General features: G+C 34.3%; 1 protein-coding gene across 7 annotated transcripts in view; it reads right to left on the reverse strand.

Moving 5' to 3' along the window:
- The window catches only part of NLGN1 (neuroligin 1), an 827,564-nt gene that overhangs the window by 408,441 nt on the left and 392,430 nt on the right, over positions 1-26,693 (reverse strand). The window lies entirely within an intron of this gene.

A 26,693-nucleotide genomic window follows, 5' to 3' on the forward strand; every position in this document is an offset into this window, starting at 1 on the left:
CATACAGTGTAAAGGTTAACTTTCAAAATAAAGTATTTCATGAATTTGCAGTTGGTCAAACAAAATACGATAAATGTAAATTACACAAAATATGATAAATGTAAATTATCCAAAATTTGGGGGTCATACTTATTTTATAAGGTCATACACTTGGCTAAATCTGATGTTAAAACAGATAAAAATAAAATTTTATTCTTACATAGTCTATGACTACAATATGTCTTTCAGTTTTTTCCAGTCACACTAGCAAGTTAATCAGGTGGTATGTAATTTGAAATGTTCACACTAAGCAAAATGCCCAGGTTAACCAGGCACTGTACAAAGGGACAAGCCTTGACTTGGGAATCAAAAAATCTGGGTCTAGACTCAATTTTGCCATCACTCCCTATCATTTACCTGTATAGCACTGTTTCCTATTTTGTCAAATCTAAGTCAAAGTAGTAAAATTTTTTTCAGCCAAAACCAACTTAGGGTCCATCAACAGATGAATGGGTAAAGAAAATGGGGCATATACAAATAATGAAATATTATCCATCCTTAAAAGAGAAGGAAATTCTTCTGTGACAACATGGACGAACCTGGAGGACATTATGCCAAGTGAAATGTCAATCACAAAAGGACAAATACTGTGTGATTCCACTTATTTGAGGTACAAAAAACAGTCAGTCATAAAAGCTGAGACTAGAATGGTGTTACTAGGGTTGGGGAGAGAGGAGAATGGAGAGTTGTTTTTCAATTGGTATACAGTTTCAGTTATGTAAGATGATTTAGTTCTAGATATTTGTGGTACAGTCTAGTGCCTATTGCATTTAAAACTTGATTAAGGTGGTAGGTCTTGTAATAAGGGTTCTTACCACAAACAACAACAACAATAAAAATGGGACACAAAGCAACTTTTGGAGGTAGTGGATATGATTGATTGATATCTTTACTGATACTTGATTGTGGTGATGATTTTGTGGTTACATGCATATGTCCAAACACATCAAACTATATAATAAATATGCCCAATTTCTAGTATATCAATTATACCTCAATAAAGTTGCTTAAAGGTGTAAGTTGATTTAATGACTTTTGAAAGTATATAAAAATTTCAGATCAGGAATACCTGTTGTCTTGAATTTCACATGGTTTCTCCATTCCTTTCCCATCTCCCTCTTCTGCATGGAAACTCACCATAGCCACACACACACATTTTGGCTAGTTATTCTTTCATATTTTTCTGATTTGCCACAGTTAAAAAGAAAAAATGACTTAAATGTATACTAATGTATGCTGGGAAAATGCTCTGCAGTGGAAAGAAGTAATTAGCACTTCAATATATGGATACAAATGTAGAACCTCTTATACAGTGCAATTTGAATTTGAATGTTCAGCATGTCACTGAGTTTGTTTTTCTGTGCTGAGCTCAGATAACCAGAGTCTACCTCAGGGGACAGCTATTCCTTTTGCTCAACATATTGTACATTAATGAATATCATTATGGAACAAAGGCTTTTCAGAGTCTTCAGATACTTTTATAATAGACATTCTTTTATAATTTAGATTGCCTCAGAAAGAATGGAGACTTGTTTACTGTCCTGAAGCAGATTTTCCTTTGTTCTATAATTTCTATGATGAGTACATTTAAATATAGGAAACTTTTAAAAATTAGTAGAAATGTTACTCTAAAGTATATGTATGGTTTTACTTAATTTTATACACATTAAGAACTTGAAAAACCTCATTTTGTCTTCAAAAAATAAACGGGTTATAGTATGAGCCAGCAAGAAGGTGAGTTAAAAATGAAATGGAATGAATACTCTTAATTTCCTATTTCTTACCACTTTCATTTAAGTTTGGGGAAAAAGAAGAAAATTGTTTCCTCAACACACAACTTTTAAATTATTTGTTCCATTGTGTAAATATGTAAAAAGGAGTCAAAATTTCCAAAGAAGATGTTAACATGTATTACGTAAATATATTTTAGATGATTTTCATAATACACATTATGGTGGTTTTCAGATATAAATATCATGTTACCCAGTAGATCCATATAGGGCCTTTAGATCAATCTAGCAAGTAATTACATATTCAGGATCCCCTCCCCCATGTGAGCATTATAATTTTGTTGACAGCCTTAGAAAAAATCCAAATGAGAAATGCTCATTTTAACTTGAAGTTATATGAAATGCTATCCTGTTCTAACTTTTGATGCGACAGTCTAAATGTGGAAAAATTATGGTACAGGGATAGTGATAGGGATTGGAAAACTTTTCTTTCTCAGTAATGGAGGAGATGGAAGTCAAATTTCAAAAGTTTAGAAAGATCTTTCATAAATCATAACACTACATTAAGGTATAATATTAACAAGGTCAACTGAATTTAAATTTCCTGGAAGAAGTTGCTAAAGAAAATTCCATAAAACCATAATTTCTTTCCCCAAGTTTATATTTTTCCATTGGTGAGAATGTATTGTCAGGACATTACACATTTTTCTTTTTTTTTTTTTTTTTTTTTTAAAGATTTTATTTATTTATTTGACAGAGAGAGAGATAGCGAGAGCAGGAACACAAGCAGGGGGAGTGGGAGAGGGAGAAGCAGGCTTCCTGCCAAGCAGGGAGCCCGATGCGGGACTCGATCCCAGGACCCTGGGATCATGACCTGAGCCGAAGGCAGACGCTTAACGACTGAGCCACCCAGGCGCCCCACATTTTTCTTTAAAAAGTAAACTTATAGGGACGCCTGGGTGGCTCAGTCGGTTAAGTATCTGCCTTCAGCTCCGATCATGATCCCAGGGTCCGGAGATCAAGCCCCATGTTGGGCTCTCTGCTCAGTGGGGAGCCTGCTTCTCCCTCTGCCTGACACTCCCCCTGCTTGTGCGCTCTCTCTCTCTCTCTGACATATAAATAAATAAAATCTTTTAAAAAAGTAAACTTATAAAATCTTCCACCTTGCATGTAGAGTAAGGTCTATAAATCAATAGACCATTATTATCACTGTTACCATTGGAATAATAATTATTACTACTATAGTATTAGTTGTAGCAATAATACAAATAGCAGTTATAGTAATATGGTACTGATCCCAAAGGATAATTAACTTCATAGTATGAGTAACATTTTAAGGTTCTAACATGTCTTACAATGTTATAAGACTTAAGTCATTAATGAATTGTCACAATGGTTGAGACTTGATCTAAAGTTGTAATAAAGTTAGGGCTATACTTCAAAACATTCTAGTGTCTTTAATATCCCCTATAATCATGATGGTATAAATCTGTGTTATGGGTTTATTGTAATCTTATAAGATTTATTTATTTTATTGTGAAGTTACATTTTTATCCTGAGTGAGGATACCTGCTTTCAAGTTCCAGCTCTGGCAGACAATAACTATTAGTGGAGATATCCTTGCTAACGTCACTGAGTCTCAGACACCTCACATACAAAATAGAATTAATACTTACCTTGCCAACTTTACTAAAATGTTGTAGGATCAAATGAGATAAGAACTGTGAAAATAATTCATAATGCCAAAGTTATAAGTAAATATGTTGTTCTTATAACTTCCTTTAGTCTATTGAGTTCTATTTAGTCTCCTGTTCTAAGTTTCTCATATTCAAGATTCAACAAGAGACAACTTCTTTCACTCCCAGAAAAAAAATCTTGTTATTCATGGTTTTAATTCAATACTTAAAAACTTCAAGTTTTGGGGCACCTGGGTGGCTCAGTAGGTTAAGCGTCCAACTCTTGATTTCAGTTCAGGTCATGATCTCACAGTTGTGTGGTTGAGCACCGTGTTGGGCTCTGCCACTCAGCATGGAGTCTGCTTGAGATTCTCTCTCTCCCTCTCCCTTAGCCCCTCCCCCTGCACACATACACACACCCTCTCTCTCAAAATAAAGAAATAAAATCTTTAAAATAAAATAAAATAAAATGAAAACTTCAAGTTTTATGTATCTATTGCATCCAAATGTTACTTTACATATTCTTGGAGATAGATGAGGGCATAAATGAAAGAATGTGTGTGTGTGTGTAAAATATTGAATATATTATTTTCTATTTGTCATATATTACATACAATAATACAGGTATTATTCAATATATGCTATATTTTTACAAAAATGAATAATCCATTGACTTAGATCATGGACAATGAAATGTGTTCCTAAAGAAAAGATTTGGGACTTAAATTCTGTTGCAAAATTAAATTACCACTCCAGGAAAATTTTAGCAAGGAAAACTATTAATTACAAATTAAACAGATCTTTTATTAAGGAGCTATTCTTTTTGTCTACGTACTATCAATTCATATGTTTTCTTGTATGATACAATAATGAAACAATAACCATATATGAAAGTGCAGAAAACATCTATAACAATTTTTTTTTCTGGTAGAATATTTATAATGCTCAGAATCAACTGAAAAATCACTACCAACTTCAAGAGAAATTACAGTAGTACAAACAGACAAATATAGTAGGGGAAAACTCTTCTTATTAGTAAGAAATATTTCCTCCTGTGGTATATTAAGGGAGATTATTAGTGATCAGAAAATTCAGGTAGGCTTCCACTGGCAGAATACAGCAGCCTACATACATTAATTGTCTACAGAGCAATGAATGATCTTTATTCTGATTTACTTCTGGTATAATGGAGAACATAGTGATGCACTTTTTCTCAAGTGAAATCCACAAGATTTCTTCTTTGTTACATCCTCTGATCAGTTTGCAGATACACTTCGCCTTTTTTTTCCCCTTGATAAGTGAGAGGGATTAAATAGAGATAGAGTTTAGTGTAGTAAGGGAGACCATGAGCTTTGAATTCATGTATACCTGGCTTTGATAATCAGCACTGCTTCCTACTTAACTGTGAACATATATAAGTTACTTCTCTGATGTTCAATTTCCTCACTTAAGTAAATACACGGTGCAAGAATTAAATGAGATAAAATGTATAAATCTTGTAGCATGGTGTTTGGAAAAGACAAGTTCCCTGAGGAATAATCATTGTTACAGAATGTAGAAGAAGTTTAGGTCATTTGGAAATGTGAAAAGTCACTAAACAAATAAGCTCTACTTGAATAAATGGAAAACTACATCTGTTTTCTGTAGAATAACTCAACATCACAAAAGGTGTTCTTTCTTAAGTAAATATTTAATGCAATCCCAATAAAAATAGAAAATTTTAAAACTAGATGAGCTGATTCAAAAATTCACATAGAAAAATATTACATGGAGAAGGTCAGAATTTTTCTAAAAAAAAAATAGAGTAATAATGGACAGGGGGGACTAGCTATGCCTAGCGTCAAAATATATAATAGAACTACAATAAATAACTTTGTTATGGCATATAGATACACAGTTTATCTGAAAGATAGAACACAAAGTCCAGAATATGACTGTATGTGTGAATATAATACAAGTTTGGAATATGAAAAGTTCACATTTTAAATTAGAGGGAAATAGATAAAGTAATCAAAAATGACATTGGGTCCACCATTTGAGGAAAACATGATTTTTTTTTTTTTAAATATTTTATTTATTTATTTGAGAGAGAATGAGATAGAGAGAGAGCATGAGAGGGGGGAGGGTCAGAGGGAGAAGCAGACTCCCCGCCGAGCAGGGAGCCCGATGCGGGACTCGATCCAGGGACTCCAGGATCATGACCTGAGCCGAAGGCAGTCGCTTAACCAACTGAGCCACCCAGGCGCCCTGAGGAAAACATGATTTTGAGGGGAAAAGTTTGATCTTTATTTTCCATATTCTAAAGCAAATCTTATTTCCTATATACCAAAATAAATCCTAGAACAGTTATGTTGATTGGAAAATAAACCACAAAAAAAATTTTTTTTTAAGATTTTATTTATTTATTTGACAGAGAGAGACACAGCAAGAGAAGGAACACAAGCACGGGGAGTGAGAGAGGGAGAAGCAGGCTTCCCGCTGAGCAGGGAGCCCGATGCGGGGCTCGATCCCAGGACCCTGGGATCATGACCTGAGCTGAAGGCAGACGCTTACCGACTGAGACACCCAGGCGCCCCAACCATAACAATTTTTTAAAAATTACTTATAAAAATATTATTTAAAAGATAATTTTAGACTGATTTATAAAGACCAAATAGGGGTGGCTGGGTGTCTCAGTTGGTTGAGCAGCGGACTCTTGGTTTTGGCACAGGTCATGATCTTGGGGTCGTGAGATCAAGCCCCATGTTGGGCTTCACACTCAGCAGGGAATCATCTTGAGATTCTCTCCCTCTGCCCTCCCCTAGTTGCACATGCACGCACTCTCTCTGTCTCAAATAAATAAATAAATCTTTAAAAAAAAGACCAAATACTCTTGGCTTTTGAAGTAAGACATAGAACATTGAAACCATGAAGGAAAAAAATCTAAATTTGACTATATAAAAAAATTTTAAAGTCAAAGACTATGAGTCTGGGGTAAAAGGAAATACTTATGTTCAGTACTCTTTTCTAATCTTTATTTATTTACTTTTACTATAAACATGTATTACTTTTAAAATAAAAAGTAGTTATAATAATATATTTTTAATGTGGCTTAGAAGTTAACTCTTCATACTTTCCTAATTAACAAAATTTAATAGCTCAAAAAAATGTTAGTTTTGATGACTAACAGTGATATTTTATATCTTGAATAATCTTTCTGTTCTTTAAAAGGAGGTAAGTATTTCATACATGTCTTTTAGTTTTTAATGTTTATATAAACTTTTTTAGCAAACGTTAATCTCAAACTGAGGGATTTCTTTTTGCAGGGGTAAAAATAGAAGAATTGGCATAACTAAAGAGTAGCATATAATAGAAGATAATAATCCTATATTATGTGGTAAAGAACTGAGGAGGAATGATGTAGTGAAATATGGGGAAGAAAACAATAAATTGAACAGGCAATGTAAGGGAAGTTTTCCAATTTTAATAGAATGTTGTACATGTAGTTGGAAGAAACATGAGAACTTTAGTGATCAATGGTCAGGAGAAATCACTTTCTTTTAAGAATAAAGTAGAACATACAGCAAGTTGTATGAAGACTACTGATAATTAATGATGAGTTGGCCATTCTAAAGTAAATAAGAAAAACAACAAAGAGAAAGGGGAATCTAAGTATTTCTGTTCAGATTGTGTATGTCTTACTGTTGAATTACAATAAATGATGTATGGCTGTGACATGCAGCAAGCAGCTAGAGTAAGTCCCCCCAAATTCTAGATCAAGTGTTGTCAATTTAAAGATTTGACAAATTTATAAATGTATTTTTAACTGATATAAAGTGGGCTAGACAACCATGCACTGCATGGCACTATCATGCAAAATGAAAAGTGCCCTATTTTCCACATGACAAAGAAAACAACAGTTACGACACTTTGAACAGAGTGCAAATATACTTTGTTTTATTTGAAACTTTATCAAGACTTTTATTCTATTTTGGAAAATGGCATCACCCAAAGGTAATGCCACTCATGATGTCTGAGACACCAGTACAACACACCCGTATCTGTCAGCCTGCCTTTCTGGTTGTGTGTTCCTAGTGGCTGTATGTTCCAGGGGTTGTACAAAGAGGGGAAGACATATGAATACTCCACTCTGTCTTGTAGCATGGTCCTGATGCAAAACTTGCACTTTGAAACACATATTTCTTTAAAAGTTACTTTCCTTTTATCTCTTTTATTTTACATATAGAAAATTTGGTTGATATATATATATTTAAAAAGGTATATATAAGTAGGTAATACAATACTAAACATGATTTTTTTTTTTTTTTCTAGGACAGTTAAGGATGATTGCAAGCTTTGGCTTTTAAAGAGGATATTGGAATGGACCAAGTTGAGAACTATAACTCTAGATCAAATCTGAAATGATCTGTCTATTCCTACTAAAGAAGGCTCATGGTCAAGTGTATTCTATATTGATGTTACTCTGCATCAGCCTCCTTGAAAGTTCTAAATTTCAATCCTCATGTAGATATAAAAGTAAATAAGGATCTCAGGAATACAAGGTAAACATGGACTAGTTATTCACATGGTCCTCCTAGAGTATTTGCTATACTTACCAACATTTATAGCCAATACATACATATGACAGTTAATTCATCATTAGCATTATTTCTGTATATAATGCAAATAATATACAAATAACACTAGCATAGATTGCTTTGTGTTCTAGAAAATTACATCTTTTCCTAAATTGTAAAAAGCTAAATATCACAACAGAGATTTTTTTTAAAAAGTTGTGTTCCATTTGTTACATGGATTAGATTTCTTCAATATTTTATAGCTATACGATGTCATCATATTTTTAAAAATAATAAAGCAACCATGTGTTCTAAATAGATGGATAATGCCAATCTATTTTGTTGGAAAGGACACAGAAATGAGATTCATATTATAAGAGCTATATATTTTCAAGAGGCTCATCTCATAAATAACTTGCCTGTTGTGCATTGCAATTGATACTGTAGACATATCAAGCACTAACCTATTGTTCATTATAGACCCATTTTGTCATTTTGATGGTACAGATTCAAGTATGGCAATCTTCCTTCCTCTCTCTGCTTCACTAGCTACATGACTTCCCTTGGCTAAAACCATACCAAAACATACACTTGAATGTCATAAGTTATGACTGCCTAGGAGCTGAATGGGAATCCTATTAACTAACCTATGAAATTAGAGAATTATAAATCTTGATGAGTACAGGTTGGGCTGTATGCATAGCTTACCATATTAAAAAGGTATCTTTTTAACATGTTCAGATAAGTCCAAGTGAACATAATTTAAACACATGGAAACATACTGATAAATTGATTGAAACTAAAGACTTGATATCAACTCCAATAATTCTATAACCTGCTAAAACTCATCTGGAAAATATTATGACCACTCAGCAGGGCATCTTGGGAAGAATTAACTATTTTCTACATGTAAGAAGAAAACATCACAGTAGTTTTTAAAAACCATTAGATATATGATTTATGTTCAAGGACAAATTTTAAATAAAAAGGGCTGAATATTAACTGTTAGAATATAAGGGGGCAGAAGAATAAATGGAAATCTAAATGAAAAGGATTTGAGAAAACAAACAGTTAAGCTTTACCAAGAAATTCAAACCCTGAAAGTCACAATTATTTAGATTATGGAAACCTAATAATTTTCCTAATTTTTCCCTCTCTAGTCCAAACCTCTCCTCTCAACTCCAGACTTGTATGCCTAGCCAAGTAGAAACCTCCACTTTGATACCTAATAGGCATTTTAAACTTGATATCCAAAACTGAGCTCCTGCCTTGCCACCACAAAATTGTTCTTCACGCCATTTTCTCCTTCTCAGAATATGAAAAGTTCCTCTTGCAGTGGCTAAAAAAATCTTGGAGCCATCATGACTCTTCTAATCCATCCCTCAACTCTGGTCAGCTCTGCTTTAAAAACATGCAGAATCTCGCCATTTCTCACAGCCTCTACACTTACCACTCTGGTCCAAGCCACTACCATATTTTGCCTGGATTATTGCAGTAGCCTCCCACCTGTTCTCTCTGTTTACACTCTTGTTCCCCTCCAATCTATTCTCCACACAGAAGCCAAAAGATAACAGTTGAAAAGTAATTCAGGTCATGACATTACTGTGCAAAACTCTTCAATGCCATCCCATATTACTCAGAAAAAAAAAAAAAAAAAGCCAAATCCTTCTGAAGATAGCTCTACCTCATCTGCCCTCACCTACTCTCCAGGGCCTATCCACTCATCTTCAGTTTGAGTTGCTGTTTCTTGAACACTTGAGTCCCTCTCAGCTCTTCTACCCTGCTTTTGCTTTTTCGTCTTCCTAAAATATTCTTCTCCCAGGTGTCTACTGGTGTAGTCTCTCCATCAGATCTTTATTGAAAGCCTTCTCTGGCTACCCTATTAAAATTCGCTATTTTTTTCCAAGTTTCCCATCTACCTTCTATGATGTATTTTTCTCCTTAGCACCTATCAGTATCTAACATACTCTATATTTTATTTATATTTTATTTTGTTTATTTTATTTTTCTTTTCTCACTAGGATATGAGTCACAACAGGGAAGAGAATTTTGCCTCTGATTTGCTTGTGTCCCCTGGATCTAACAGTATCTATCATGGAAGACTATCCTGTGACCTGGGTGAATGTTGAAGAGCTTTTACTACTTGGGAATCACCTGCCTTTGTTACATAGAAGGGAGGACCTCTGTTTCTGGTCATATACTCTCATCAATCCCCCTTTTTTAAAAATCTCATAACCTTTTAAAGGGCCTACAAAACTGTTTAAGTCCTGAAAAATGTGACAAGATTCACACTGCAGAAAGAAAGCTGCAATGTCAAAATTAATAAATGTTTAAATAAGTGTCTACATGATATGACAGCAACTCAAATCATGCCACTGTATATACATATAATGAAGCTCCAATCATAGAAATGAAATAAATAATTTTAGCAAACTCAAGATTATGAAAATTATAAAACATCCTTTAATTTTCTTTCCTTTAGGCAAGTGAAACATTAATGTGGGAAATGGTACAATTTTGCTTGCTTTATGTTTTTGTGGGGCACAGAAAGATAAGATGGGGGTCTTAAGGTGCTGTGTTTTTGCTGTCCATGCCTTCAAATTCTCAGCACAGTCAGCTATATCTTTACTATTCCATTCCTCTCATTTTCAGTTCTAATAATAATGTTTGGTATATTGTTCCTTGCACGTATTGACCCTCAACTCTTCTGGGCCAGCTGACTCCTATTCCATTCTTTAAAATCTTGCTCAGGCATCCTCTTTCCCAAACAGTTTTTCTAATTGACGCCCTGCCCAGCTCTAAGAAAATAGGACCAATTTGCTTATTTTTATCTCACTAGAATCCTTACCTCAGCTTACAGTCCCTACAAACTCGGGATTTTGCCTCCATCTCCAAATTCATTCCCTACCACTTTATTCCTGATTTATTATGCTCAATGTCTCTGGTCAGCCTTCTGCAGACTAACTAATTCTAATTTAAGAAACTTGGTCCTTCATGGTCTTCCCCCTAGAATGCTGTGTTGATGGATATTGGAATGGCTGGTTCCTCAGGTCTCAGCATGAATGGCCCCATTTTAGGGCATTTTTTTCTGATTACTTAATCTAAAGTAGTTTTTCTAGCTTCATCTCTGAGAAGCATAGTGTTTTATTTTCCTCATAGTACTTATTACTCTCGGATGTAAATTTTTTGGTGTGTGTATTCCCTATATACCTCTTCCTACCCCAGTATAGAATATAGTCACTATAAAAAAATAAAAAAAAAAAGAATATAGTCACTATAAACCAGAAACTTTGTCCTGATCCCTATTTTAAGACCCAACACCTAATAGGTGATAAATAAATACTTGTTGAATAAATGCAAGAATGTATTTACCAGTATAATTTATAAGTGTACATATCCTTTTCACAAATAAGTAAGTTTCTTGAATGCAGAAAGGCTATGGCTTACTCCTCTTTATGCCCAGTGTCTACCCAGGATAAATTAACCATTTAGTAATTGTTTTTCAAATGAATGAATCATTATTAACACCTTTGCCAGAGCCCTTATTTTCAAAACCCTGAAAACTAGATTTTACAAAATATTCATATGAAACCTCAAAATAAATCTCTGAGAAATCAGACACATGAAGTTCAAATGTTGCCTTAAATGACTAAGGCATTGGGCAGAAACAGTAATGACCCATAACATATTTTATTGCTCCTCTATATTTACCAGTCCTCTTGTAGTTAGATGGAACCATATCACTTGCTCTGGTCAATGCCATCATTTACTTTGAGCTAAGGCAATGAAAATGCTGTGTGCAATTCTGTGATCGACCTTTTTGGGAAATGAGTAGGCCATGTATTGAGACGGCCAACACACAAGATCAAGATTGAGGCAGTCTGAATTACAGAAATGTCACATGGAGGACAGCTGATCAATAGAGTTGTCTGTATCTCCAGAAGAATTTTAGTGAGCAAGAAGAAATTTTGTCATATTAAACCACTAATATTTTGAATTTATTATTCCTGCAGCAGAATATAACTTATTCTAAGAGACAAACATCCTTCTATTCACAACACACACATAATATGGTGTTTTTTGTTGTAAAAAAAAAATACTACATTTATACTCTAACTTAAATTGCATGAATTTATCAGTTCTGTGCATTAATATGTCTCATGGGTTCAAGTATATAGGAAAACTAGGAGATGAGCATCCATCTTAAGTGAGGTGGGGTAATCCTGCCTATTTCCATCACAGCTGTGACTCAAATGCACTGTATTTTGCTTTACCACAGACCTATTTAAAAAGCCAAAATCACAGATTAAGATCAGGCTCTCTTAGCTACCTAGAGAGAATGTATTATAGTAGAAGATTACTAATCTTTCACCTGGGACACCTCAAGCCTTTTAGGATCTGATATAAAAGATCAAAATGAGGAGTATGTTGATTTCAATTTTACCATTCTTTAGATCAATCCTCTCAGATCTATTTCTCATTAGCGGAAGACAGCATATCAAGTACCATGTAAATAAAAATCACATTGAATAGAGATCACCATCCAACTAATTTGGCTGGGAATTTCCTGAACTTTGGAGAACAGGGTGTAAACATCAATTACTTTTGACTAATAAAAGGCTTTATTTTGGGGAAAAATAGAATAAAAGAGAAAATTTTAAGTACAGAATACATTTTACTGATATTAGACACTACAAAAATAGCAAGGCTGAACAAATGATATAAAACCCACAATCAAGTTGAAATAGAAAAAATGGCATATCTTTATGTTTTTTCCTATTACAAAATATGAAAAAAAAATCTTTCCTATCACTCACTATCATCATGGCATTTAAACATAAGTGTCAGACTTTGAATTTAGTTTAAAAAAAATAAAATTAATCATAATATCAACATTTTAAAGCATTCCTTAAACTGTTTTTTTTTTTTTTTGCTAAAAAGCTTTCTCAGTCCCTTTCAGCAGAGTGTCATAGTCTGAAATGTAATAAAGCATAATTTGAATTCTTATGAAGTGAATGAAAATGAGGAATATTTTTAAAATAGAGATCTTAATTCCTCCACTCTTACATTTGTTCTTTAGTTGGCACAGTTTTTTGTGCTCTTCTCTTGGGCACAGTTTGAGGAGGTCTAAGTGGCTATTTGGGCCTACTTTAAGACTGCCAGATTGTTGGATGGAGTTTTTATATATTCACAAAGCTGAAAGGAACCCATATAAAGTTTTGAATCTGCTTTAAGAATATCATGGTGTTTGAGGAGGTTCCAAGATTGAGGCATAGAAGATCCTGAACTCACCTCCTCCCACAGACACACCAAATCTACAGATACATATGAATCATTTCCCTCTGAAAAAGATCTGAAAACTAGATGAACTACTCTCCACGACAAAGGATTAAAGGACCACACTGAGAAGGGTATGAGAGGCAGAGACACAATCTAGGCAAAAAACCCTATTGCTGGCACTGGGGCCCACAGTAGGGAGAAGTCTCACCAGTGGAGCTTCTCCTGTAGGAGCAAGGGGTTGATGCCCCATATTAGGCATCCTAACCCTTGGAATCTGTACTGGAGAGATGAGCTTCCAAAAATGTCTGACTTAGAAAACCAATGGGTTGATATCCTATGGACTTGAAGTGCTATAGGAAACTGATTCCCCTTTTAAAGAGCTCACATATGGCCTGACTCAGCTGGGGATCCAGAACAAAAGCACCACTTTGAAAAGCCCCTAGACTGTATTTGAAGGAGATTTGTTTGTTGATTTGGGGGCATCTGCTGGATGAGCAGGAGACAACGGGGGCTCTCTCCAGAGATGGAGGCACTGGTGGATGCCAATTGTGTGCTCTTCACCTACCCTGCTAGTACAGGCAGGTGTACTTAGACAAAGCACTTCCTACTTTCTTGCTAGGAAGGGTGGAGGCAAGCAGTCATTGTCCTGTCCTGCTGCCTTGCTGAAGCAGGAGAACATGGGCAGTTGCAGTCATCCCCTGCTCCTGGGCTGGGGTGGTTGAGCACAAATGGTCATGGCATTCTCCTACCCCAAAACTGGGGTGAGCACATGCATACAGAAAGAGCACTTGCCAGCAACACTGTTGAAGCTTGTGAGCATGTGCAGCCAAGGCATTTTCCTGTTGCCCTCTGGTGATGATGAGCATGCCCTGCTCCCAGATGCCCTGCTAAACTCTACAGACATGCACAAACCACACACGGGATGCTCTGTGTTCACCTGGCCCTGGTGGCAAAGAGGGCTGACATTCCTGAGCTCCAAGGGACTATAACATTTTGAAAAAAGTCTTGGCAGGACAACACACCCAGGCTACTACACAGATAGGAGACTGAAATATGCCCCCAGTCTTCTTATGAGAAAGGCCTGGTTACTTATCCTGAAGCTTCAGCCTGACAGACAGGCTTCAGGTTTCCCACACATCAAGATGGAAAGAGGTAGCTGTTTCACCTAATACATAGAAACAAACACAGTTAGAGTCAAGCAGAATGAAGAAACAGAAATATGTTCCAAATGAAAGCATAAGACCAAACCTCAGAAAAAGATCTTAATGATAAAGATAAGTAATCAACCTGATAAAGAATTCAAATGTCATAAACATGCTCACCAAACTTGGGAGAAGAATGGATGAACACAGTGAGAATTTCAGCAAAGAGAACATGTATTTTTTTTAAAGTACCAAACAAAAAGTCACAGAAATAAAGAACATAATAATTACAATAAAAAATAACTAGAAGGGTTCAACAGCAGACAGGATCAAACAGAGGAACGAATCAGTGAACTGGAAAACAAAATACTGGACTTCACCCAAAGCAGGAAAAAGAAAAAAAGAATTAAAAACAAAAACAAAAACAAAAACTAAAGATGACTTAACACACCAATAGAAAAACATCAAGCAGAATAACATTCTCATTATAAGGATCCCAGAAGGAGAAGAGAGAGAAAACGGCAGAAAAATTATTTAAAGAAATAATGGCTGAAAACTTCCCCAATACAGGGAAGGAAACGGACATTCAAGCCCAGAGCATTCCAAATAAAATGTACCCAAAGAGATTTACACCAAGACACATAATTAAAATGTCAAAACTTAAAAAAAAGAGAGAGAATCTTAAAAACAAGAGAAAAACAAATTGTTGCATACAAGGGAAGTCCCTAAGGCTATTGCCAAATTTTTCAGCAGAAACTCTGCAGGCCAGAAGCGAGTGGCATGCCACATTCAAGCTTCTAAAATGAAACATTTCCACCCAAAAATACTCTACTCTGCAAATTATTCAAATTGAAGAGGAGATAAAGAATTTTTCAGATAAGCCAAAGCTAAAGGAGTTCATCAACACTCAACTGGTTGTGTAAAAAATGTTTAAATGGACTTCTTTAAGCTAAAAATAAATAGTATGAATTAACAACAAGAAAACACACAAAAATAAAAAGTTCAGTGGAAAAGGTGAATATACAGTAAAAATGGTGGAGAGGTCACTCATAAAGCTAGTATGAAGGTTAAAAGACAAAATAAGCAAAATTAAAACTGTAATAATTAATTAAAGGATATATAAAATAAAAAGAGGTAAAATATGACACCAAAAATATAAAATGTGGGTGGGGAGAGGGAGGAGTAAAAATGTAGAGTTTTGAAATGTGTTCAAATTTAAGCTGCTATCCACTTAAAACAGATTGCTATATACATGGGATGTTATATGTGAACCTCACAGTAACCGCAAAGCAAACATTTATAGTAAATACACAAAAGAAAGTAAGAAAGTAATCTAAACATACCACTAAAGAAGGACATCATACCACAAAGGAAGAGAAAAAGAGAAGAAAGAAACAGAGAGTAGCTGTAAACTGATAGTAGTACAATAATACTAGGGGACTTTAATATCCCACTTACATCAATGGGTAGATCATCAAGACAGAAAATCAGTAAGAAAACATTGACCTTAAATGACAAATTGGATTAGATGGACTTAATAGATACATAGAGAACATTCCATTCAAAAGCAGCAAAATACAAATTCTTCTCAAGTGTACATGGAACATTCTCCAGGATAGATTACATGTTAGGCCACAAAACAAGTCTCAATAAATTCAAGAAGACTGAAGTCATATCAAGCATCTTTTCTGAACACAAAGGTATGAAATTAGAAATCAAATGAAAAAACTGGAAAACTCACAAATGTAGAAATTAAGTAACATGCTACCCAACAACTACTGGGTCACTGAAAAAATCAAAGGGTGAATTTAAAATAAGTAAAGACAAATGAAAACAAAAAAGATGTACCAAAATCTATGGGATGCAGCCAAAAGCAGTTCTAAGAGGGAAGTACCTAGCAATATAGGCCTAACTCAAAGAGCAAGAAAATCTCAAACAATCTAACTTTACACCTAAAGGAACTAAAAAAAGCAGAACAAATGAAGCCCAAAATTACTAGAAGGAAATAATAAGATCAGAGTAGGAAGAAATTAAATGAGACTAAAAGGACAATAGAAAAGATCAATGAAACTAAGAACTGGCTCTTTGAAAAAATAAACAAATTGACAAACCTTTAGTTTGACTCACTAAGAAAAAAAGAGAGAGTTCAAATATATAAAATCAGAAATAAAAGAGAAGGAGTTACAACTGATACCAAGAAATACAAAGGATTATAAAAGACTGCTATGAGCAAATATACACCAACAAACCAGACAACCTAGAAGAAATGGATAAATTTATAGAAATATACAGTGTTCCAAGACTGAATCAGGAAGAAGTAAAAATCTGAATAGACCAATTACTAATAAGGAAATTGAATCAGGAATCAAAAACTTTCCAACAAACCAAAGTCCAGGACCAGAGAGCTTCACTGGTAAATTCTACTAAACATTCAAAGAAGATTTAATACTTGTCCTTCTCAAATTCTTCACAAAAAATTGCAGAAAAGGGAATGCTCCCAAACTTATTTTATGAGGCCAGCATTACCCTGATACCAAAACCAGATGAGTTCACAACACAGAAAAGAAAATTACAGGCCAATATTCCTGATGATCAAAGAAGCAAAAATCCTCAGCAAAATTTTAGCAAACCAAATTCAATAATACATGAAAAGGAACATTCCAGGGATGCAAGATTAGTCCAGGGATGCATGAAAGGTTTTAGCATTTGTAAATCAATTAACACATAATTTGTAAATCAAGACACATAATTAAAATGTCCACATGCACCACATTAACAAAATTAGAGATAAAATCATATGATCATTTCAATAGATGTAGAAAAAGCATTTAATAAAATTAAACATCCATTTATGATAAAACTCTCAACAAAGTGGATAGAGAATGGACTTCAATATGATAAAGGTCATATAGGACAAATCCACAGCTAATATCATATTCAAAAGTAAAAAGCTAAAAGCTCTTCTTCTAAGATCAGAAACAAGACAGGAATGCCCCATATTCAATATTATTGGAAGTCCTAGTCACAGCGCTTAGGCAAGAAAAAGAAACAAAAGTCATACAAATTGGAAAAGAAGAAATAAAACTGTCACTATTTGCAGATTGCATGATATTATACATAGAAAACCCTAAAGACTCCACCAAAAAACTATTAAAACTAATAAATGAATTCAGTAAAGTTGCAGGATACAAAATCAATTAATTAATATAAAAAACTATTGTATTTCTATACACTAACAATGAAATATCAGAAAGAGAAATCCAAAAAACAATTCCATTTACAATTGCATCAAAAAGAATAAAATACCTAGGAATAAATTTAACCAAGTAGGTTAAAAGCATGTATACTGAAAAATATAAAGATATTGATGAAAGAAATGAAAGAAAACACAAATAAATGAAAAGATATTTCATGCTTATGGATTAGAAGAATTAATATTGTTAAAAGACCTATTCTACCCAAAACAATCTACAGATTCCTTGCAATCTCTATCAAAATTCCAATGGCATCTTTCACAAAAGTAGAACAAATAATTCTAAAACTTGTATGGAACCACAAAAGACAGGGAACATTGAAAGCAATCTTAAGAAAGAACAAAATAAGAGGTATCGTGTTCCTGGATTTAAAACTATACTACAAAGTTATAGTAATCAAAATAGTATATTCGAGCATAGAAAGAGACACATAGATCAATGGAACATAATAGAGAACCCAAAAATAAACCCATGCATATATGGTCAAGGAATTTATGAAAATAGAACCAAAAATATACAATGGGAAAAGGACAATCTCTTAAATAAATGATGTTAGTTGTGTATTGGTGGTGTAGTAGTAAACATAGCTGTCTTCCAATAAATGGTTTTGGGAAAACTGAACAGCTACCTGCAAAAGAATGAAAATGAACCACTATCTTATACCTTACATAAAAATCTCAAAATGGATTAAAGACCTAAATTTAAGACCTGAAACCATAAAACTCCTAGAAGAAAACACAGGCAGTAAGCTCCTTGACATTGGTCTTAGAGATGTTTTTTGGATCTGACTCCAAAGTTAAGGGCAACAAATGCAAAAATAAACAAATGGAACTACATCAAACTAAAAAGCTTCTGGATGGCCAAGGAAACCATCAACAAAATGAAAAGACAACCTATTGAATGGGAGAAGATATTTGCAAATCATATATCCAATAAGGGGTTAATATCTAAAATATATAAAGAACTCCTACAACTCAATAACAAAAAACCCCAAAGAATCTGATTACAAAATGGGCAGAGGGTCTAAACAGACATTTTTCCAAAGAAGGCATACAAATGTCCAACAGACACATGAAAAGCTGCACAACATCACTAATCTCCAGGGAAACGAAAATCAAAACCGTAATGGGGTATCACCTTACACCAATGGATGGTCATTGTCAAAAAGAAAAAATGTTAACTGCTGTTGAGAACATGTAGAAAAGGGAGCCCTCATTCACTGTTGGTGTGAATGTTAACTGGTACAGCTACTATGGAAAACAGTATGGAGGTTCCTCAAAAAATTAAAAATAGAATTAACATATGATGCAGCAATACTCCTGGATATTTATCCAAAGAAAATAAAAACACTAATTTAAAAAGATATATGCACACCTGTGTTTACTGCAAATACACCTGTATTTTCAAAGCCAAGGTATGGAAGCAACCGAAGTATCCACTGATAGGTGAATGAGTAAAGAATTCTTACATATATGTAATGGAATACTACTCAGCCATAAAAAGGAATGAAATCTTGCCATTTTCCACAACATGGATTAGTCTTAGGGGTATTATGCTAAGTGATATAAGTCAGACAGAGAAAGACAAATACTGCATGATTTCACTTATATGTGGAATCTAAAAACAAAACAAGCCAACAAAACAAAATAAAACCCACATTCATAGATACAGAGAGCAAATTGATGATTACCAGTGGGGAGAAAGACTGGGGAAAATGAAATGGGTGAAGGAGATCAAGAAATACAAACTTCCATTTATCAAATAAATAAGTCATGGGGATGTAATGTACAGCCTGGGGAATATAGTCAATAATATGATGACAAATAATAACTAGACTTATTGAGGTGTTAATTTCATTGTTGTAAGGCATGTTGCAGATTACATGAGCCAGTTTAGGTGGATGTATCATTTATGTTATCTAATTTTAATAACACTAACAGTCACAGGGAGCCAGTGGCTTCAAAAGATTCCTGCAAATAAATCACAGATTGAAGATGTTACAGGTACCAATAAGTCACAAAAAGGACAAAGCTGAAACTTTTTGTGTGTGTATGTGTTAAGAATGAGCTCAAAGCCAACTAAATTCCAACGTGGAAACCATGACAATTTAATCCTATCTGACAAGAATTCAGTCTTCAGGGCGCCTGGGTGGCTCAGTCGGTTAAGCGACTGCCTTCAGCTCAGGTCATGATCCTGGAGTCCCTGGATCGAGTCCCACGTCGGGCTCCCTGCTCAGCAGGGAGTCTGCTTCTCCCTCTGACCTTCCCCCTCTCATGTGCTCTCTCTCTCTCTCTCTCTCTCTCATTCAAGCTCTCTCAAATAAATAAATAAAATCTTAAAAAAAAAAAAAAAAAGATTTCAGTCTTCAGAACTGTCAAGAAGACTATTATATGGTTTAAAATATGTTATGATAACATTGAACTTCTCCTTAAATGTGTACTTTGGTATCTTTGTAAATCATCTTTTTTTAGCTCTAACAGTCATTAAAATTAAATATTAAATGATCTTAGAAACAGTCTTCCAAATCTCTGGATAACAAAATGTAAAACTAATATCTTAAAAATAATAAGGCCTGTTTAAGCATACAGCTTTAAATTTAAAAGATGTGTTTAAAAAGATGAATAAGCACCCAAAACTAATGTAACATTATGTGTCAACTATACTTCAACAAAAAAAAATTAAAAAGATGAATAAGATAACCATTACTTTAAAGTGCTGTTTCATCTTCAAAATTTCCATCTTCTGTGTATTTTTATAATATATAATCCATTAATACCATGGTATATGGAATATAATTTAGAGATATATTCATGAATTGAGAGTTCTTGCTTCAAAAATTCACCGAACAGGTGAATATAATCAAAAAAGTAAAGTAACTATAGTCTGGAGCTGCACTGTCCAGTAAGTAGCCACTCTCCACATTAGACTATTGAGTACTGAAATGTGACCTGTGTTATGGAAGAACTTTACTTTTTATTTTATTTAGTTTTAGTTGATTTAAAGTTTTAAAAGTGAAGCAGTGTCAAGCATTGTTTTCTGACGCAACTGTATTATTTTTGCAGGACCTCTTTATTCTGTTGGAAATGTAGCATCTGAATTGAGATGTTCTATAAGTATAAAAGTATTTTAATGAGTGAAAAATGCATAATGTTCCATTAATAATTTATGTTGATTCCATCTAAAATTGATGATATTTTTGTTGAATGGAATATTAGGCTAAATAAAATAATTTTTTAAATTAATTTTGTCTTTTTTTTAACTTTTCTTTAATGTGGCCACTATAAAATTTAAAATTACATGTATGACTGCATTATATTTCTATTGGACATCTGGTCCAGAAGGAAAGTAGTGAATAGGAGGTTTCTAAAGGGAATAAAGATTAGGTTTATAAGTTTTGTAAGATTCAAGACTAGAATAATAGATCAATTTTTTAACCTATAAAAGGTATACATATACACACAAATTTAACATAAGGTGAAGATATTTTTTATTGGGATTTAGTGAACTTACTGCAACTAGTGACGTATAGAGTCGACTCCCATGATACTACATTGCAATTACCCAATTTTAATTCTATTTCAGAAAAACAGATTTTTTGCTTCTATGTAAAAACTGGACCAAAAGCAAAGGACAAGAATGAGAAAAGAAAAAGAATATAGCAAGTTGATCTTTTTAAGAGAATAATAGAAAACAACAAATTTGGGTTCTTGATCATATGATTCCATTTTCAAAAAGAAAACTAGTAACTTATCCTCTCCTCTTAAAAATAGCAGATGATCTGGGCCAGCCACAGAAAAGCTCTTCTTTAAGAAAACCCACTGATTCAGTCTTTGCATACTAATGGGTTAACAAAGTAAAATAATTGGTAGTTTTCTCATACAAAACAAATATCCAGTTAGAAAATTTACCAGTAGAATGCATACATAGCATGAAAATCCATCTTTCTACATGGCTTTATTTTCAATCTCCCCTGCCCCCAGCTGCTCTGTATCTGAAAGATCCCTCTTACTGGACTCCAGCAACAAACAGAGAAGAGGTAACCCATAAGGTAGGTGATTGCAGGTAAATAGAGCACACCTTAGTATGGATGCATAACTAAGCTTAAACAACAGGATTTTGGTTGCTTACTTTTAAGCATTTCATCATAGAATTCTATTTTTATAATTATCCCCTAACATGAAATCCCACATGAGAAATTTCTTTTGAAAAAATTAGTGCTTAGAGTAACTTTGATTTCTCTGAAGAATTGTCATGTTTTACATCCCTTCTGATAATAAGAAATAACTAACTAACTCTTGGTAGAGTTTCCAAATCAGAGCACAAATCATCAACTCTAGAAATGTTTCGAGATTAGGTTTTTTATCTTTTCCAGGCCTTCTCTTTTCTCTAGACTTGATTCATTGTTTATATCTGACTATAATTTTATTGTATATACTCTCATAACTTGTCACAAATACTTTCTAGAAAATGGAAGGGTAAAAATATGTAAGTTTATTAAATATGTAGTTAATTACCTTTCTAAATAGCACAATTATATAAATTATGATAAAATGTTATTAAGAAAACATGTGGATAGTACTCATTCGAATGCAGAATAGCCTGGGACTAGGGAAAAGTTACACATGCCTGATGTGGTCCCTTTAAACATCTTCTAGAAAATAAACCCAAATATGAACTGTAGACTATAAACTGTCTACTTTGGTAAATATTACAGATTGGCTTTAAAACAGAAGGGTCAAAAATATACTCTGAAAAACATATTTCTTATTGACTTTAAAGGGAAAACACTATCTAGTTAAGCAATCATTTTATTTATGTTAAAAGGGAATAATGCGTATTTCTTAAAGCTTTTTTCATTTGAAGTCAAAAACTTAACTCTAGCCATAACTAAATGACAAAAAATCATTACATAATCTTTTCTGCCAGAAAAAAATGCTGCAAATTATAATGATATTAACACAAATCTTTTTTAATAACTTACTTCTGTTTGAGTATGTTACATAGTCTCTTAAGAGAACTGAGTCTTCTAGAAAAGGTACCGCTTTGCAAAGCTCAAATGCAAGAAGCTAGCAAATACCAGGATGGAAATTAATATTTCTCTTGGATATGTCTCTTCTCAGGAATATCCCTCAGCTCTTCAGAGAAGTTTCTAAATGGTGACTTTGTCGATACATAAATCAGTTGAGAAATACAACTTGTCTTGTATTTGGAAAATTTTTCTAAGAAAAATAATTAAATCTATAGTCCTAATTGTTCTGTTAGATAAAATGGGTGGGTATGTGAGTAATCAATAGCCAGTATAAGATCTCTCACCCTAATCTCTGTTTGTGGCAATAATTGAACACCTGTAATTAAATTCAAAACAGGTGAAGTATCAAAAGGCAAAATTAAAGAAACTACAAAATTGCTTTTCCCTTGACTTTACAAAAGAACAACCTTCAACTGAGTTTAAAAACAGATTTCACAGCCCACTCCATACATAAAATCAATAGTAATCCTTTCTTTAATATTGTATATATTTTAATTCAAAGAGTTGTCTTTCATCACTATTTTCATGTTTATCTAATGCTTATGAACACCAACCTTTTCACTCATCATATGCTACACAGGAAACAGAATAATGCAAATCATTAAGGTATGATAAATTCAGAAATCGCTACTCAGTTTAAAATAAATTACTGTTGTCATGCATTATGGTTCCAGTACCCAAGGCATTTCTCCAGAGGATCGAGGGCTTTTTGTGCTACTGCAATTGGGGGCAAAGTATTGCTACCATCAACAAGACCTTACCTCATTTATGTGGAACTAGACATGAGGCCTGGCATGCACATGGTTAGTACTCTTTACTACCCACATTCTCCACTATTGGTCACTCTTTCTACCTATTCTCTGTCCTAGCACATGCATATGCTAAGAATAGGACAAAGTGAATTAATTTGAATGCTTATTGATGACTTTTGAATCAGGTATGCAGAGCACTCTGCCAGTCTTGAGGAAACTGGAAAACCAGAATTTGTATTTATTTTCTAGTTTGGGTGGCAAGGCATCTACAATATTAAGCAGTTAATACACACAAAGGAACAAGTGGAGTTGGTTTTATGCATGCCAAAGTGAAGGGTAGGCTGCCTAAGCTATGGAGGTAGACGGAAGAGATGGATCAATCCAGCTTGCGGTAATTTTGTAGAAGGTAGGGTGATAGCTGGGCTATGTAGATTGGGCAAGATGGGTATATTTGGCAAGTAAGCAGTTGGAAATGATCCTGGTAGGCAGTGAGGAGGCTAGCCTGGCTTGATTGTAAGGGACTTTCCAGAAACTAATAGAAGATATAGTTTGCTAAGAAGAGAAGCAACATACTTCAGCAGACCTAAAATGGCAGGAAAATCTGGAATGGGTCCCAGAGTTGGTGAGAAATATTTAGAGATACAGAGCAGAGAAAAACTAAAGAAAGCTGGTGTTCTGTTATGTTTTAAAGATATTTTTAAGGTAATCTGTGTAAGTTTGGGTCTGGAGGCTCAGGGGTCAGCCTGAAAACCTGGTAACCAAGGTGAATAGTTAGTAGCAACAGGAATAGGTAAAAGGAGACAAATACAAGGTATTTTTTAAAAAATGGAACTGTGACAATTAAAAATAGAAAGACAAGGAAAAAGAACAATATCCAAATGTTTATGGGAGTAAATTATTTAAGGAAGAACTTTAGAAAGAGAAAGACGTTACAAGGTGTCATGGTAGATGAAATTGCAGTATATTTTTTAAGGAAAAGTAGTGAAAGTGGATGGAATGTCAAGGATCATGACACTAGGTCAAGGGAAGGTGGGGGGGTGGGGTACGGCTTAGGTTTCTTATTGAGGAATCACCAGAGGGAGGAAAGGATCATTTGAAAGCGAACTAAACTAAAAAGCAAAACGCAAACCCTCGCTTGGTTTGGAGCACACTGGAAAAAAACCTGACACTGGGTGAAGAAGATACTTGTATCTCCATCAAAAAAAATCAGTTATGCTCCTAACTTATTACATTGCATGGCTCTTCTACGCAACAAAGGGCAGGTGAGGGCAAAAACCTTCAATTGTCTCTGGAAAGTCCTATAGTTATATTCTCATGCGATAGATCCAATAGTGAAAGGCTAGTCACTCCTCTGGGATCCTTTCCCTGTGCATGTGTATTTTACAAACCAGTTTTGCTAATTAAATTCAAGTAGAGAATTGTGCCTGGTTGTTTGTGGGTGGTCTGTTTGTTTGTTTGGATTTTTGCATTTTTACCACAGCTGCTTGTTTAAATGGCTTATTTGGCTTCTAATCTTGCATTTTTTAAAAATTATTTCAAAATATTTTATCTGTTTTTTAATATTTAACTTTGTAAATGCATGGGGAAAGAAACAAAAAACAAAAATCACAACTATGCTAGCTTGAGAGGTACAAAGAAACGTTTCCTGAAGGACTCATTCTACATTTCACCTCCACAAATATTTCTCTTAACACCCTGATATTTTTGGAAACACAGCTTATCAAAATTTGTTGATTTGTTTAATGTCAATATTCCTTATGTACTGTGGAATCCAGAGAGGAAGGATTGAGTCTGATTTTTGTTTTGTTTTGTTTTTTACACTGTTAACACAGACCAGCCCCCCTCCCCAAACTACTGGGAACCTATAGTGGGCACTTTTCAAATGCCTGTGAATTAATGAATGAATAAATGAAAGACTGAGTTAAGATGATGACTTTTGCTCTGAAAAGAGAACTAAATATCTTTTTGTTTATGGTTTGTTAGTTGCAGAATTTTGAGTGCTGGAAAATAGTTGTCCAATTCTGGATCCAGAAGAACACCTTGGCTAGGAATGAAGGAAATTTTTATTCTATGTTCCTGAGGTCTTATTCCAAATGACTGATCTTAATGCTTCAGGAAAATCATAAGCCACATACTCCCAACTTCCTCCCAGAACTTATAAAAAACAAAACAAAACTCCATTTTAGGACAACTAAGAGCTTAAATAAGGCCATATTAATAACATGGAAAGACAAATAAGGAGACATAATACAGTAATTTATTGGGGTCTCTTATATTGGCCAGTCTCTGGAATAATACAGATCATATTGATTCACCCTCCTTCAAAACAGGAATTCAAAAGAGCTCTCCATAATACTGGTTTGATTCATTCCATTATTAAAAGATGTAAGATAATTAGAAGCAAAATAAGTCATTTAAATAAGCAGCTGTGGTAAAAATGCAAAACGCTGGTTTGATTCATTCTATTATCATTCATTCCATTATTGGCAAAATCTCTATGTTGCTTTTTGTATAAAAGACAGATTCCCCTGGGGCGCCTGGGTGGCTCAGTTGTTAAGCGTCTGCCTTCGGCTCAGGTCATGACTCCAGGGTCCTGGGATCGAGCCCCGCATCGGGCTTCCTGCTCAGCGGGAAGCCTGCTTCTCCCTCTTCTACTCCCCCTGCTTGTGTTTCGTCTCTCACTGTCTCTCTCTGTCAAATAAATAAATAAAACCTTAAAAAAAAAAAAGACAGATTCCCATACTCACCTTAGTCAGCCAAGGCTCAGCTGGTCCCTCAATCTTCTGTGAGCAAAATATCTGCCTTATTCACTGACTTTACCAAGCATCTCACTTTAACGAGGCACAAGCCATGTTTTTTTGTATCCATAGCAGATTGTCAACTTTGATCAAGGTCTAGGTCTGCTCAACACACTTTTTGAAATTCAAATCTAATCATATCACTTATCTGCTCAATGTCCTATCATGGTTTCTCATTGTTCTTAGAAGTCCTACATCTTTAACGAGATTCTGCATGGCCTGCGGCCAGTTTTCAACCTTAACTGACATCGCCTACCCCTTAGTCCAAGCATTCCGACTGGGTTTGCTCAGCCCCTTTAACACACCAAATTTCTCTTTTCCTCTGGCTTTTACCCAGATTCTCTTCTCTGCTTGAAGCTCAGCCTCACCCTCCACTCAATGACCACATTGGATTAATACCTATTGACTCTTCGGATTCACATTAAATTCATTCAACA

This window comes from Halichoerus grypus, chromosome 1 (genome assembly GCF_964656455.1).
Source record: "Halichoerus grypus chromosome 1, mHalGry1.hap1.1, whole genome shotgun sequence".
Lineage (NCBI taxonomy): Eukaryota > Metazoa > Chordata > Mammalia > Carnivora > Phocidae > Halichoerus > Halichoerus grypus.